The 18,002-nt window shown below is 39.1% G+C and overlaps 1 pseudogene; it reads left to right on the top strand.

Moving 5' to 3' along the window:
* Positions 1–5,418: 5,418 nt before the first annotated feature.
* Positions 5,419–18,002, top strand: part of LOC107819510 (2-oxoisovalerate dehydrogenase subunit alpha 2, mitochondrial-like) — a 42,814-nt pseudogene continuing 30,230 nt past the window's right edge.

Consider the following 18,002-nt stretch of genomic DNA (forward strand, 5'->3'; position numbering starts at 1 on the left):
CAAAATAATGTAATTAGAGCAATGACGTCAAAGTAATAGAAATTCACGTTTATCGAAACTACTCTAACGAAATGTTAAGTTCGACCAAGCTCGAACAATACTTACCGGCCCTCGGCCATGACTTAACAGAAGGTTAAGTTCGACCAAGCTCGAACAACATCTATCAGCCCTTAACCATAACTTAACAAAAGGTTAAGTTTGACCAAGCTTGAACAACACTTATCGGCCCTCGGCCACAACTTAACGAAAGGTTAAGTTCGACCAAGCTCGAACAACACCTATCGGCCACGACTTAACGAAAGGTTAAGTTCGACCAAGTTAGGACAATACCTACCATCCCTCGGCCATAACTTAACGAAAGGTTAAGTTTGATCAAGATCGAACAAAGCCTATCACCCTCGGTCACAACTTAATGAAACGTTAAGTTCGACAAAGTTCGAACAACACCTACCGACCCTCGGCCACGACTTAACTAAAGGTCGAACAACACCTATTGGCTCTCAGCCAAATCTCAACTAAGAGACATACTCGACCTATATAAACAAAGGGCCGATATAGCCCATGGATATTCGACTCAAAGGCTACGGTCAGCTAGAAGACGATAACAATAAAAAGGATAAATAAGCAAAACATGAAAACACAGAAGCAAAACATACAAGTATAGAAACAAATCGCAGCAAATGAAAAAGGTACATGTAAAACAAAGTTCTACTTAGATATTCATACTTAAAAGAGTTTTTACAAAGGCGCTCAAAGACGCCAAAAAAAATACACAAAAAGTTAAAACAAAACTATTGTCCATCGCCATCAAGGGCCTCAACACCCTTGCCGTCTCGGCCTTCAACATCATCACCACCTCAACCTTCAGCACCATCATCGTCTCGACCTTCAACGCCCTTGCCATCCCTATCTTGACCATATGTAGAGTCATACCAAACACCGTCCGCGAGTCGATCCAAATCCTCATCCTTATCCTCCTCGGGAACCAGGTCGGGGCATAGCAGGATCATAGCAACAAGCAAGCTGAGACTCACGAGCCTTGACCAGAGCATCCTCGCGGGCCACCTCAAAAATGAAGCACGTTACATGCAGGTCACGGAACACATCCAGTCGGGCTTCAGCATGAGTCCACTCTTCATACAGCTCCCGGGGGATGTTGGGGAAATCAGAATCATTAGATGAAGAAGGCTGCGCAAGCAGTTTTCTCGGCCTCCAGAGCAAAAACTCAATCATATAGCCCAGGGTGTTCCTTGTCCAACTCCCCTATCCTTTCCTCGAGTCGATCTTTCTTTGCCCTCGCTGTTGACCGATCATTCTCCCACGTAGAACGAAGAGTTTTGTTCGCCAGCTCAAGGATGTCCACCTTCCTCCGAGCATCCAACCGAGAAGATTCTGCCTGTTCAAGCTCCTCCTGCTTCTCGACAATCTCACCCCTGAGAGCCTCCACCTGGAACTAGCACTCTTCTATCTGGCCTTGCAGTTGGACCACTTGAGCTTGAAGGTCGCTACATTGGGCCTCCATGTCCTTACTATGCTCAAGCTCCTCTTCCATGCTCCTCAACGTTCCCTCGAGGACATTGCACTTTTCTACGGCTGCCATCAGCTCCTCATACCATTTCTTCAAATCTTGTCTCAAAGCCAGCACATTGCCTCCCTCATGAAGCCGACTTCGGAGATCCCGGTACTTCACACGGTACTCATTATACTTTCCTTTCATCTTCACGAAAATCTCTTTACGCCTTTTCTCCCTCCGAGCACTCTCAATTTCCAGAATGACCGTTTACAAATCAAAGAAAAGAGGTTAGAACTCAAAAATAATCTATGGCATTAGGAAAAGGGCAGATCACAATCGTACTTACCTTGAGAGCGAGGCCGGCGATACTCTTCAACAAAGTACTGTCTGTTATCTTATTGAGGGTCTCACCTTCGACATCAGAACAGAGAGGACCGAGGGCAGGGACAACCTCCTCGATATTAATAATAAAATCATGATCCATTGGGATCGTGATGGTCTTAGAACCTCCCTCTACTCTCACCTCGAGTTAGGTGAGCCCCTCATCGATCATCCTCATATCGACCAGGTCAATATGAGAACCCGACTCGTCGCCCTCCTCGGCGATAGTTTTCCCTCTATCACCGACGGGCGAAGAAACATCCACCACTACACTAGAGGACGAATCCTCCTCTTGCCATAGAAGTACGGGGCCTCCGTCAAGTGCCCCCACCACGACCGTCTCCCCCTCGGGATGCACCAGCACATCCACGACCACCTCTTCCAGTTATGGGGTCTCATTGCTTGCCCCAACATCTTCTCCTATATGAATCGTCGCCGTCTCTCTATAAATTAAGTCATCCTCCCTCGAATTAACGATAACTGGGATTTCCCCTCCGGTGTCCATGACTCTCCTCTTGTGAGGCCTTAGATCCCTATCGCCGGGGGAGACTTTGCCATCTTTGTCAATCAGCGAAATTAGCTAAGGAGAAGAGGCAACAGTTAGGATGGGGACAAAATCTTAGGCCGCAACAACAAGGACGGGTGCAGGTGCAGAAGGCAGAGTAGCCCCACCGGGGGAAGAAATCAAAGGCGTAGTAGCCCTTCTCCTAAACGAGGGCACGCACGCCCTGCTCCTTCGAGAAGACCCCATTAACTGGACCTGAGAAAGGGAGAAGTATAAAAGTTAACAAAGCCGTCCAACAAACAAAAAGAGGCAATGATCACGGCTAAAAGGGAAGTTACTTGTAGAAGGGAGAGCCGGTTTGAACTTCTTAAAAAACTCACCCAATCACGAATCCGTACGGCATGAGGGAGAATCTTCCCGACCCAGTCGGTGATGCATACGTTTAGAGGGGGAGGACAATTGTTGGTTACAAGAAAGGAATAATTACATGACTTGCCCAAAATAGGCGAAGAGATGCAAAAGGTAAAAACGAAAGAAACATAGACACTTACATGTATGATTCCAAGCCTCGAGGAAGCCTTCGGCATTGACCCGATGTCCTCGGTTCTAACATAAAAGAAATCGAGCCAGAATTGACAGATGACCTTGTCATCCATTTTTACCACCAGGCACTTGCCTCTACGGTGACAGAGGTTCAACATCGTTCCCTATAGAATCTAGGGGAGAACATGTGCACTAAATGCCGTACTGTCACTTCGACACCGGCGAGCTCAACAAACTTGGTCAATGTCTTGATGACTTTATAAACGTAGGGGTGAGCTGAGCAAGAAAAATGCCATAGTGGCGGTAAAATTCCTCCACCAGCGGGAGAAGGGAAATGAGAAACCGATAACAAACGGGTAAGCGTATAGAGCACAGTACCCGAGGCGGTGAACATGTACTTTGACCCCCTCAGGGGGATCAGTTGGATATGGCCAGGGAGGCCGAACTTGGCTTTAAATTCAGCCAACTGATTGGGCGCCATTGTCGACAAGAATTTTCCAAGTGTTGTGTCCGGTGATCATTGGAAATCGGACCTGGCTTCGGGGTTGTGGGGGACGATCTCCTCCACTGAGGGAAAAGATTCATCCTCTACGGTGGCAACTGCATTCTCCCATTGATCGGGGAACACAACCACTAACAGAACGACTTAACTCCCTTCACCTACATTAGATGATACATTCGACATGATTATGAGGAAGTGAAGAAGGATACATGAAAGAGAGTTTAGAATACAGAAGAGAGCAACGATGCAGAGAAGTGAGGTTCGGAGAGGAAGTTTGAAGTCTCAAAAGTTTGGGAGAATAAAGTTTTAAATTTGGGTTTGGCCATCCCTATTTATAGAGATTGAGGCACCAAATCCGAAACTGTTTGTCATAATGGGCACCAAACCCGAAACGGCTCATCATAATTGGCACCAGAATCGGAACGACAGATCCAATCAAAGGTCACGCGCAATTCGACGAGATGCGCTGGGAACAAGAATCATCATGATGCATGATGTCATGACGTCACTCCCTCTCTTGGACAAGAACGCTCCAACAAATCACCCGAAAAATTTAAGGAATTTGAAATACACGGCCCACGGAGAGCCACGTTATCTGCTCGCTACAACGACAACGACCCAACATATATGTTCGACAAGCTCGACCATAAACGACATTATCCGCTCATTGAACTCGCTCGCGAAGACAACCTCAACAAGCGGAGGGACTAACTGTATGAGCCAAAAATGATCTTAGTAGACCACGTCAGCATTAAGAAGGCTTTCGAGGGCTGCCACGTGTCATCAGTATGACTCCAATAAAAGACAGATTCAAGGTCGAATTGATCTGATAAAATATAAAAGGGCTAGGTCAAGGAGTCAACAGAGATCAAGGTCGAGGACGAGCACTCTCCTTAAACAGAGTAATAACGACTAGTTTTAGGATAAGACTTTAAAGGGAATATCTCCGGATCTGTGCTATTAGAGTTTTGTGGCACATGTCCCCTTATAAATAGAAAGAGACATAGTTACAGGGGACATTGAACACTCATTTGTAAAAGAACAACACTTTGACATTCTTGGTTTATTATATACATATAAAAGACACCTTTTGCTTGAGATGACTGTCTAACTTTTCTCCCACGATTCAAGGAGAATCCGAATATTCAAGGCTTATCAATCATTTATCATTGTCAGAAGGAATATTACACGGTTTCATCTTCTCTTTTGGTCATCTCTGTTACATATATTTACGTAAATACCATTTTACATCATTTATTGCTATTGAATGCCATTCACTTCATATTTGCGCCATTAAGTGTTGTTTATTATTGTATATTTATCAATATTACCACATATCATGTAATATTTTATCACGACACTAGTTAAATAATCTAGTGGATATTATTGTTGGCTAAGATTAACCCATCTTGTTAAGAAAATTTAATTGTTTAAATCTAGATCTAAATTTTGGGTCAAACAAGGACAAGGGAACTAACCATGAAGTTATAAATCAGATAAAGCCTAACTACAAACCAAGTTTCAAGCCCAACCAGAATTCAATCAAAACCCAACCAAAACACGTTTCCAGTGAGCTATACAGTACGAGAATAGTCCAAATATTATACATGATGGCCCTCCCTTCAAAATAGACCTTACTAATCCAAATATTTTCAGAGATCTACACGTCTTTGCTGCTTTAAATTTAAAGAAAGTGATGTTTTTATCACATCAATGTCTAATGAAAAACAAATTAATGACGTTAACCAATAATGAACAAATCATTATACTCCTATATCATATGTTTATATGTACACATGCACGTACATATATACATATTTATTTATTATTTATAAATGTAAAGGTTAAACTACTTTACTCCACCTAATCTTTACCAAAACATTCAATTTTATCATTATAATAAAATTAATTAATAGATCGACATAGAATCAATTATGATGGAGATGGTTTATAATATTCAAATACAGCATAAACTTGTATAGATATATATATACACTTGAGGCTTGGCCCCTTAGCATCATCATCATCTTGTCTGACACCATCTTCAAACTTCTTCATTTTCCTTCAAGAGAATTCCAATGGCGATTTGGTTTTCGAGATCAAGAAGCTTAAACCAGCTTTTACTGAGTTCAAGAATTGCTCTCTTGTCTCTTCTTGACAAGAGATGGCACGGCACCAATTGATCAGGGCATCATCACTTGCCACTATAGCTGGTTGTAGGGGCGGTTGCGGTGGTGTTAAGAAGCTGCCGGTGACTATTTACGGCGAGTCTGCCGCCGCCATTTTCATATCGAGACGTTTTGAATCCATGAAAGCTGGAGAGAAACTGAATCTCTACAACTGCAGGGAGGATTATAATGATGGCCTTAATGACAAAGATCAGGTAATATTTGAACTCTCCTTTTTCTTTTATTAATTACTATTTCTATTTCATTTTATATGACCATTCCCCCCCCCCCCCTCAATTCCAAGAAAATTGGACATTTTTATATTTGGATACTCTTAAAGATTATGCTTAGCGACATGTTCTTATAAGATATTATATTGATATGGCAATACTAGATAATAAAGGTACTTTTGGTATCTCCTATATATTTAACTAACATGTGAAAAGTTTTTTTTCTTCCTTCTATATCTTCCCGTCCATTTAAACAACATCATATAAAAGAAAGCAGAGCGATCATTGATCACTTGATTATAGAAATGGCTCCATAAAATGTTAATAAACTTAAAGAACATAAATTTCACTTCACACAATTCTTAAGACAAATTAAAATATTAAATAATTGATGATAAACTAGAATTTTATTATTATTCAAGAGTGTACGCTACTTTTTTTAATGTGTACGCTAACACTAAATAATACTCCATGCTAATATTTAAAATAATGTTGTTATTATATTACTAAAAAATTATAAGGTAACAATAAATCAATTATTGACGTCTGGAAGCAGCATCTGTCTGAATATAATTAATAGAATATCAATATCAAAAGCAATCTTTTATTCAGTGATGTGGTGCTACATGACACAAATTTACTTGTTTATTTAATTCCACAAGGGAAATATTGTTTTTTCTTTCAATTATAAAGCGAATTGTTTTGTCATTTTGATGTCTAAATATATAATTCGCATATCACTTAATATCGTAGGTCTATTTTTGTTGTTTCATGAATTATTTCTTGATTTACATCGTGTTGCAGTTTGTTTCTTTTATTGGTTTGATCATTTTCTTTTACTAACATTATTAATGAGTACTATTGCAGGCGATTAACCAAATCTTTAGAGGACACTTGTGTCGATTACACACGCCCTCACCTCGCTCAAGCTCGAGACGAGCAACAATGGAGGTAAGAGAGATATAGAGAATACATAATGAAGAGAGAGAAAGAAATATATGAAATGAATCCACCGACCTTATTCTGATATCTGTATTGACAATATATACAAAACTTGTCTAACTAAATAAATAGTTAAAATAGCCTCTTTACAAATTAACTAACTAACCACTTTACAAATCATGTCTAGTCACTTTACATAATTAACCATCTCAACACTCCCCTCAAGTTGGTGGTGTGGAAAACACTGCCAACTTGTGCAGAACTGCTAAATGTTTGACTCCTATTAGTGCTTGGTTTAGTTAGAACATAGGCAAGTTGGTCTGCAGTTCCTACATGATGCAGTGAAATCAACCCCTCTTATAGCTTACTTCTCACAAAGTGACAATCCACCTCTATATGTTTGGTTCTTTCATGGAACATTGGGTTCCTTGCTATGTGCATGGCAGACTGGCTATCACAGAACACTGCAATGGGCTTGGGGAAAGGAACTGTAAGTTCTTCAAACAGTCTGCTAAGCCACACCAATTTTCCCACTACCTTTCTCAGAGCTCTATACTCTGCTTCTGCAGAAGATAATGAAATGGTGTCCTGCTTCTTGGACTTCCAACTAACAGGACTGCTGCCCAATAATACAAGATAGCCACTTACAGATTTTTAGGAATCTGGGCATGCTACCCAGTTAGAATCATAATAAGCCTTGATAGTTTAATCTGTATCTCTGGACATGAATATCCCCAGGGTTGGATCTCCTTTCAAATATCCGAGTAGATGAAAAGCTGCTTTCAAGTAAGGTTGTCTGGGGTCATCCATGAATTGACTCAGATTTTGTATACTGTAGGCTATGTCTAGTCTAGTATTGGTGAGGAAATTGAGCTTCTCTACTAGTTTCCTATAATAAGTAGGGTCTGTCAAAGCCTCTCCCTCTTTTGCCTTGAGCTTGAATGTTAGGTCTAGTGGTTAAGTAAAGCTGCTATAGTCCATGCACTGATACTCTTTGAGCAAGTTAAGGGTGAACTTCCTCTGAGATATTATCACACCATCATCCTTATAAAGAATCTCTAAACCCAGGAAGTAGTGTAGCCTGCCCAGATCTTTTATCTTGAAGCTGTCATTTAGAAACATCTTCAAGTCTTCAATTTCCATTGTGTCAGTTCCTGTCAGCACAATGTCATCTACATACACTGGTATATAGACAGTTGAATTTTCAGTTTTCTTGTAAAACAAAGATTAGTCATACATAGAGTGTGCATAACCCCTGAACATAAGCCTTCAGTGAGCATAGCATACCACTGCCTACTGGCTTGTTTCAGCTCATAAAGGGATTTGTTAAGCTTGCAAACCAACTCTGAACTATCTACAGCCAGGCCATGTGGAATCTCCATGTAGACTTCCTCATTCAGGTCCCCATGTAGGAATGCATTTTTTACATCCAATTGGGATATATGCCACCCCTTCTTTACAACAACAACTATCAGAGACCTCACTGTTGTCATCTTGACTACAGGAGAGAATGTCTCTGTATAGTCAATGCCTGCTTGTTGGGTATATCCCTTCACAAGCAACCTAGCTTTGAGTCTTTCTACACTCCTATTTGCTTTATGTTTGATCTTATACACCTATTTGCACCCTATGGTTTTATTTCCAACAGGTAAGGGCACTAAGTCCCAGGTGTGGTTAACATGTAATGCTTCAAACTCTTGGTTCATAGCTGTTTGCCAGGCATGATTCATAGCTGCCTCCTCATATGATAAGGGCTCACTGTCACTACAAATGTCTCTTACAAGACTTTGGCTCTCATGATTTAGAGCATCAGGGGAGACATGATGATTTTTTAAAAATAAAGCATTGAGAGAAAATGGTATAGTTGAGTAGCTGTGAGCAACAAGTGATGATGATTTTAATTTTTGAAGTAAGTGTAGATAGTCTTATAAGTATAGTGGTGTTCTGTGAGGTCTTTATGATTTCCTTAAGGTAATGGATGTAGGGTCTAGTTGATAACCAATTGGTGATATGCTGTGACTTAAAGACTGTGGTGTATTAGATTGTGGTGAGGTGGTGGAAGATTCAGTTAACCTGGAGGATCTCATAGGTAATGAAGGAGTATCATGCTCTAAAGGCTGACTATGTGTAACACTTGTACCATCATTACTATCATAAAGATATTTATCATCCTTAGAAGTGTGATCAATGAAAGGGACAGAGTTAAAAATAAAAGGAAAAGATGTATTTTCAGATGATATAGTGAAGGGAAACACACTTTCAATGAAGACAACATCCCTGGAGACATGTATGTTCTTAGTGGCAAGACTAAGGACCTTGTACCCCTTGACTCCATAGGGATAACCAATGAATATGTGTGGTAATGTTCTAGGTTCAAATTTGTCCCTATGCATCTTTGGCACAGAAGGGTAACATAGGCATCCAAAGCTCTTCATATGAGAATATGTTGGTCTTTTGTAAAGTAATTCAAATGGGGATTTAGGGTGACTGTGGGAAGAAAGTAGTCTATTTATGATGTAAGTTGCACACAAAATACATTCATCCCAGTACTTCACAGGTAATTTAGATTGAAACAAGAGTGCCTTGGCAGTTTCTAGGAGATATTTATGTTTTCTTTCTACTATGCCATTTTGTTGTGATGTATAGGGCAGCTCCTTTGATGAATAATGCCTTTGGATTGGAAATACATGTTTGCTTCTGTACTGGTAAATTCTGAGCCATTGTCAGATCTAATAGTCTTGATTTTGGTGTTGAATTGGGTTTCAACCATGGAAACAAAGGTTTTTATAACCTGTAGTGCATTGCTTTTATAGGTTAGAAGATTGGTCCAAGTGCACCTACTATAATCATCTACCATTATAAGAAAGTATTTGTAATTATCATGTGTTGCCACATGATAAGGTCCCCATATGTCTATATGGAGTAATTGGAAAGTTTCAGTGGTGAAATTGGTTTTCTGGGGAAATGATAGTCTCCCTTGTCTAGCCATTAGACAGATGGAACAGAAAAATGTTGTTTGGATGGAAAAAGGATAGGGATAGAGGAGATCCCTCTCATCTTGACAAAGGGTGCATGCCCTAGCCTATTATGGCACACAATATTCATATCATAACCAGTGGATGCACAAGAATTCAGATTAGGACTCTGATTTTTATTGCTTGAGATTGAACTATTTACAAAGGGGAAAGATACACACTTATTTGTGGAAATTAAACTATATACGGATGAATGACCATGACAGGGTGAGTTGTGTGTGTGCAGTGAGTTCCATTATCAAGACAAGAAACTGAATTGTTGACTACAAAACTTGAGTACCTGTTCCTTAAACACTTTGGACAAAGAAAGTACAGACCATCACAAGCCTTACCAATCTCCAGAGGCCTCTTCATTGAAGGGGCCTGCAGAATGCAAAGATGATCAGTGAAAGCTACTATGCTCTTGGAGTTGGAACTAGCTAGACAGTGAATGGAAATTAGATTGTATTTGAAAGCGGGTATAAACATTACTTTATGTAGGGTGATGTCAGGCACAAGTGTTTCACTACCAATTTCTGTTACTTTTACTTTATAGCCATTTGGGAGGACAACAAGGAGTGGATAAGGTAATGTCATAATGTTAGTGAGTAGGGATTTATTAAAGGTCATGTGATTTGAAGCCCTTGAGTCTAGTATCCAGGAATTAGTCTTATTTTTGAAACACTTACATGACAATTTACCAAAATCTATTTAGCAAGTGCATACTACTATACCTGCAAAGTTCACAGCTCAATTGATAGAATTGGCAGCATTTGCATGTTCTCTTCCATTCCCAGCTTGAAAATGTTCCAGCAAATTCATGATCTATCCATATTGCTCCTTTGATAAACTGATATTTTGATCTTCATTCAGGTCGTTAGCGTCCTCTACCTTGTTGCAGGATGTGTCAGGATGAGCATTAGCCACCACCTTTTTTCCTTTGTTAAAACTTTGATTTCAGTTGAAACCTTGATTTTTGATTGAAGCTTTGATTGGGATTTTGATTTTGATTGCGTGAATATCCAGGATTATCAGGGTAGCTGTGTAGTTTATAGCACCTGTCCTTAGTGTGCCCTGGTTTCTTACAGTAGTCACACATGGGCCTTCCCCTTCCATAACCACTGTGGTTGCCATTGTTCGGTGAATAATTGGTCCTGTAGGTGTTGGACCTCGAGATAGTGGCATTCAATGATGTGGACTCAATAAACAGTTGAGTGTTTGGTTTGATTTCCCTCTGTTTCTCGTCTTGTATCAGCAAAGAAAAGGCTTGAGCCAATGTTGGTAATGGGTTCATCATGAGAATACTTCCTCAAATTACAGTGTATGTCTCGTTCAAACCCATGAGGAATTGTATTAACCGCCTATCCTATTCAGTTTTGTAGAAGTTTTCCTTGGAACCACAAGTACAATTACAGCTGTACTGGGACCTTTTACTCAAAGTGTTCAATTCTTCCTAAAGCTTTTTCAATTTAGTGTAGTAGCTGGTGATATAAGAAAATCTATGATGCAAGAAAGTTGAAGGAAGGTTGCGAGTAGTATTAATAGATATGTTTAGGTCGCAAGCTAAAGTATGGTAAAACGATGAAGTTTTAGAAAGACAAGAGTAAGGATAAGAAAAGGCGAGTGAGGAGGTGACGAAAATGGATAAGTCCTCAGGATTAAGCCCATGAATACAAGAGGAGCTGATGATTTCTCTAAGTTATAGAAAGCTTAGTATAGCCTGAATGAACTCAAAGGAGTCTAAGACTAACAACATTTAGAATAGATGGAATGCTGCCCTGGTAGTAGAATGGGGGTGTAATTATGATAGATAAAGGATGACGTTTGGGCCTTCGATTGAGTAATAATTTGAAAAAAAGGAATTTCATAAATTGTACAGGATTAAAATGCACCCATAACATGAACCACGTAAGGATGCCATGAAATACGGTTATGGAAGTATGGTATCACTCCCAGGTGGATCAGAAAAATCACTTCAAATATTCCTCGATGCAACGCAAGCCCTAATGGCAAGGTATTACGTAAGAAGTTTTAAGTTATCAGTGGTATATTGTAGATCAATATTTAGGTGAATCAACAATGAATGGACAAAAGTCACAAAGTATAAGATGAGATTAAGCCGTCATTCTTAAGATGAACAGTAATGAAGAAGCATTAAAGGACTTAGATTTATACATATGGGATAAGCAACGAAAGTAATATAGAATTCGGTAGCAGACCTCAGTAATGATAAATCAAAGTAAGAATTATGGTATAGTGTGAACTACCTAGATGCAGTAAAGTCATATGAATAGGTAACCGGGTCTATGAAATAAGATATAGCAATATTCGTAAGTTTAACAAAGTACCGAGCACAGAACTTCAGTGTATTTATAGATGCCCAGAGGGACATCTTATCAAGCTCTGTATGTGCTTACAAAGTGAGGCCTAGAGATTGGCTAAAAACTGGATGAAAAATGAGAAAAAAGTCGCATAAGCGCACATACAAGTAAAAAGTCGTATAGGCTGCATGACAGAAGGTAGCAAGAGTTACGAGATTGGAAGAATTCCGACCACATACAGTGGTATGAGAAAGAGGCATAAAGGGGGGAATGCCCTGGCCTTTGGATTTATTCAAAGAAAAGTTGCCTAAATGGCAAGAGGAGTATTAAAGTATTCACAAGAGCTATGGGTTATGAGAATGATAAATGCATCAGTCAATATTCGAGGACGAATGTTCCAAAGGGGGGAATGATATTACACCCCATATTTTCGTACGTAAAATTATGCCATGAGTAAATTGATGAAAGCTTGGAAATGAGATATTACATCCTGTATTTTTATACGTTAAAGTTTTGTCGTAAGTTAATCGTTGTAAGTTCGGGAATGAGATTATTTTGAGATTATAAGCAATATGTTATTTCAAACAAGTGATGAGTAAATTCGTGAAGATGAGAGGGTAAGCAAATCGAAGAAAATGAATTTCGTTGAAGTTTGATATTTTGTGATAAAATACGGCCCGAGCTAAAATACCCGATATTTATAGACTAGTACCATACAAGGTACCACATGACCATGATAGTTAGGTGTACAAGGTATGTTAAAAGTGAGTAGTATTTTAAGTAAGTTGAGATAATTCTTAATTACTGGGTAATGAGATATTACCTAATTAATTAGGGAATTATTGAATAAAGATTAAATTTCTCAACGTGGCAGCCCACCCTTCAAACTAAGTGACTCATAAACCAAATTGAAAAGTGGCAACGAATCTGTACACATGTTCGCATGCACCGAAATATTAAAATTCAGAAATTCTTGGCTGGCCACTAATTTTATTAGTGAATTGGTAATAGGTCAAGTGGTAATCATTTTTAATTTAGGTGCACTAAACATGTTTGCCATTGCTGATACTCCATATATTATATTCCTAGTTGTTATGTTTTTGCTGATTCACCTAGCTCTTTAGCGTGCCAATACAAGAACGTGGAAATGGTTAGAAGGTTTAGACATCTCTTTCATGGATTAAAATGAACATGATGGAGCACTTGGAAGGCATTTGGTTTATGTTACTGTTGTGAGTGAATTTGGTGTGCTCTCATTCTTGGAAAGCCTATTATAAACGTTCACCCTTCATTTGGTATAGAGAAGGAGTTAACAAACGTTTAGCACCTTTAGTTAAGGATTATTCTTTGGGAATTCATGCCTTGAGGATAATTCTTTTGAATATGATCCAAGTTTAAATGTTCATTTATGACCTTCTCGAGTTCTTATGAGCAATTAAGATATGTTAAGGTTATCCCTTCTTTCTTTTTGGCATGATCCATACGATACAAACGAAATGAGTAAATGCATAATTTTCATAAATGACTCTATTCATAGAAGTATTAGGGGTGTCTATGTTATTGATTCTCCGTGTGAATTATTATTATATCTTCTGTTCATGGGTCTCAGAAAAATACGTATTTGATAAAGTTTATTCTAAAGGCATATTGATTTTTATGACAATCCAAGAAATCTTATTAACGTAATTCTTATGTATTTCATACATTTATACATGTACATTGACCCATGACCAGATGTCGTTATATATGCGTATATTATATGTATATGGGATATGGAAAAAGGTTACGACGTTATATATGCACCACCATCTGATCAGCTGGTATACGTTGATGATTTGCCCACAGTGGCCGAGATGATATGATGGGATGCCCTCAAAGGCTTGATGATGTTATGAACGCATATACCTATGCATGGTATGACATTTATACGCATATGCATGTCATTATAATATTAAATGATTCCCGGAGCTATTCAGACTTACATGTCGAGTCTTTTACTCCATGTTTCTCTCATGTCTATTATTTACTGATTTTCATTCCTTACATACTCGGTACATTATTTGTACGGACATCCCTTTTGCCTGGGGACGCTGTCGTTTCATGCCCGCAGGTCCCGATAGACAGATCGAGAGTCCTCCAAGTACGGTATCAGCTCAGCGGAAGATGTTGGTGCACTCCATTTGCTTCGGAGTTGCTATTGGTCAGTATGATTAGGAAATGTGTTGATTGGTATGGCGGGGCTCTATCCCGACCTTTATAACATTTATGTATCCTTAGAGGCTTGTAGACATATATCATGTACGTGAAAGATTATACGAACTTGCCGGCCTATGTTTACTATATGAGTGATCATTTTGGTCTTATAGGCCCGTATGTGTTGTGTATAAGTTGGTATTACATGTTTTATTCAACTTATCCTAAGGCAGCCTTTCCGGCTCAGTTACCTATGATAGCATGATACGAAAAGATATGTTATGTTGGTACTCGGTTGAGTAAGGTACCGGGTTTCCATCGTGGCCTATCGGTTTCGCTCGTGACAAAAGTGGTATTAGAGCAGTTCTGTCCTAGGGAGTCTACAAGCCGTGTCTAGTAAAGTCTTGTTTATGGGTATGTTGTGCACCATACTTATAAGCATGAGGCTACAAGGCATTTAGGTCTGTCACTCTTTCTTCGTACTCTATATCGTGTGGTAGAGTTCAGTTGTAAGAACTCACTCTCCTCAACTCTATCTTATTCATAATAGGACGATGACTACCTCTAGAAAGACAGTTGGTAAGGGATTGAATACGACTGTAAAAGGGTTGAGTCAGAAGAACTCGATTTTACATCATGCTTATGATGAGTAAATATAAGGTCTCCAGCAGATCATGTGTGTACTAAGACGTGTGAGCTTCTTGTTACGGAGCCCTAAGGCATGAATATCTATCTGCCTATATAGTGAAAAGCGACGAGAGAATCAGGAGGTACAAGCTACAACAAGTAAAAGAAGCAAGATGAAAAAGGGTACGATGTACCCAGCTAGTGAAGATTATCATTATTTACCATTTAGGAAGGGAGATATAAGAATTTTGAGTTACCTTCAATAGTAATAAAGGTATGTATAATTGGCCACACCCATCTTAGTTATACACTATGAGGGCTAATAAAAGTAGTATAAGAGAAGGCATGATATCAGGATCTAGTTAGGGTTAGGGTAACCCAAAATGGTGGATAGATTGTTAGCGTTAGCTGACATTTATAAAGGATATTGCAAATGTGCTAATAGATCTCCTTGTGAGACACCCAGATGGTGCACTCTAAAATAGTACAACTAGATATGGGTACTACAAAGATAGGCACTGGAAGCCTTGAAGGGATAAATATTACATTAATGTGGCTCCCGTCCCTAGTAAAGAGAGAATGTTAGGCAACCTGAAGAGCCAGTGGATGGAGCAAGGGGAGCTAAAAGTAAAAGAATGTCTTGTTGAAGTTTTCAGAATAAAGTGATAGACAGAAATGTTGGCAGGAAAATAAGCAGAGGGTTAATGAAGCATTATGAGTAAGATGTGACACATGGTTAATGACAGTATTACAGAGTCTATAGTCAAGTGAAGGAAAAGATGAGAGGTGACAGGCCTTAAGACGACAAAAGAGTATAGGCCATAAAGTCATATCCTCATTTCGAGAAATAATTTCGTGACTCTAACGTGATTATCAGAAGGAAAAGTTATATCCCTAGAGTAATACAAATCAGTATGGGCTAGTGAACAAGGTAAACTAAACATGAATAAGGTATCATGAGAATTTCATATTGCGTTCCAGCGATAATAAAATGGACGACAGGAGAATAACCTTTAAAGGTCATTCAAGAAGACGTTTCCGTAAAGCAAGCAATGTGAGCAAAGTTAAGCTTAAGGGGCTATGTGTGCCAGTTACATTAAGTGTCACCCTCGTGGGTAAGGAATTTTGTTATCCTTAGTACAGAAGGATTACCGCAAGGCGGGTAAGGGTCATCGATGATGTGAAAGACGCCATGGATGAAGAGGTAAAACATCTATAGGTAGATCGTCGTAGCTCTAAATCTTAGTACTTCCCTAAAGGGGGAATATAGAGTGATGTGGCATTAAGTCAGAATTAAGTGGTTCTAGTAACTATAGAATAGTGAAGGAAGAATGCGATAAGAATGAGAAAGGGATAAGATTGCACTTATTCAAATCTTACAGATATGCTACGATTCCAGAACATTATGAAATACAACATCAAGGAGAGGAGGTAAGGGTTCCTGCTCGAGATGTTATTGATAAATAAGGAGCTAGTGCGAGAGGTAAGTTAAGACAAAGGAAATAACCCAAGAAAGATTACGCGTAATATTGATATGAGAATGGGCCAACGAATAGTTAGCAGTTGATTCAGGAAGAGCCTAGTTATGGCTAGACAAGAGGATACAGACAAATCAACAGATCGTGCAAGATAAACATAGTAAACCCTAACATGGGGAATTCAGTATCGCAGATATGACATCGTGACCCTTGAGAAATATTCAGATAGGAGTTGGTGTAGTTAAAGGTACCGTATGAGTGTTACGGAAATAAAAGAGAGTGCCACTGGGAAGACAGTCAAAATATCAGTTCAAGAGCAACCCTACAAGCACAAGGGCATGGAGGTAAGTAATTACAAATAATTATAGGCGAGGAAGGACATCAAAAATTCCGTCGAGTATACGATGTAATAAGCTCGCAACTTTACAAGAGTCAGAAGGTCTTTCCTAATTACTACAACAAAAGATTAGTTGAGGAAATAAGGAAGAAGGCTTCAACCTAAGCATAGTAACTTGAAGAAGAAATGATCTTGTAATAACAGTCTCACTACAACATTGTATGCACTCCATAAGAAAGTGGCACCTATCGTGACTAATGAACATGAAGTAAGTGGTATTCGAGATCATATGGGTTACATAGGATTATAGTATTCTTGAGTGCCAAGATAAGCCAAGTATGCACGCAACAAGGGGCAGAAAGACCAGGAAAAGTAATTACTTACGTTTAAAGAAAGCTGAGAAGGAACGAAAGGAATTATTCGATCGATGATCAAGAGTGAGGTGCCTTATGAATGCACTTAAGATTTCAGAGTATTATCCATGCAGTATGTATGTTGACAATCATACAGCCGTAGAAGACTCCGATACAAGTTAAAATAAAAATTGAGTCCAGGTCATAGACAAAGGATTGAATTGTTAGAAGATTGTATCATACATATTCCATATGCCCATGAAAAGCTAGAGTAATAACTAATACCATGAGCCGAAGATCGGAGGATAGCTTAAGCCTACATATAGGCTGATCATAGGGAAGAGGAAACTAAAAGAGTTACATCAACTAAGTAAATCAGGAGTCTCATTATTGGACCCAGAAAATTATAGAAATCATGATTGAGATCATTGGAGAATCACCCTTAACATCAAAGGTACAAGAGAGATAGTACAATAACCATATTCTATAACGACTCTACGAGAAAGCCAGTTAGAAAAGTAATAGCCACATAAAAAGTCAGTATGAAGCTCCCACCGGATTGTGTATGTGCCAGAGGTGCAAGTATTATAATAGAGCTTTAAGTTGTGGATGTGAATCATACCTATGTGGAAGGGAGGTCATGAAAGAAATAGAAGATGTGATGCGAGATTTTAAGGTAAGTAAGGTAAAGGTAAACAACGTACGAGATACTCAGGTATAAAAGGTTATGAATAATCTATACTTCAGATAAAGGGCTAGAAGCGTTAGGATTCAGTATCCAGGAATGATAGCGTCGTTGTCAGTGGCATGTCTTCCGACCTATGGTTTCTAGGTATCGAGAAGTATAATTAAGAGAGTAAAGAAGAGTTACAGACGATGTGATGTCTCACTTGAT

The sequence above is a fragment of the Nicotiana tabacum genome, chromosome 22, assembly GCF_000715075.1.
Source record: "Nicotiana tabacum cultivar K326 chromosome 22, ASM71507v2, whole genome shotgun sequence".
In the NCBI taxonomy this organism is placed as follows: Eukaryota; Viridiplantae; Streptophyta; class Magnoliopsida; order Solanales; family Solanaceae; genus Nicotiana; species Nicotiana tabacum.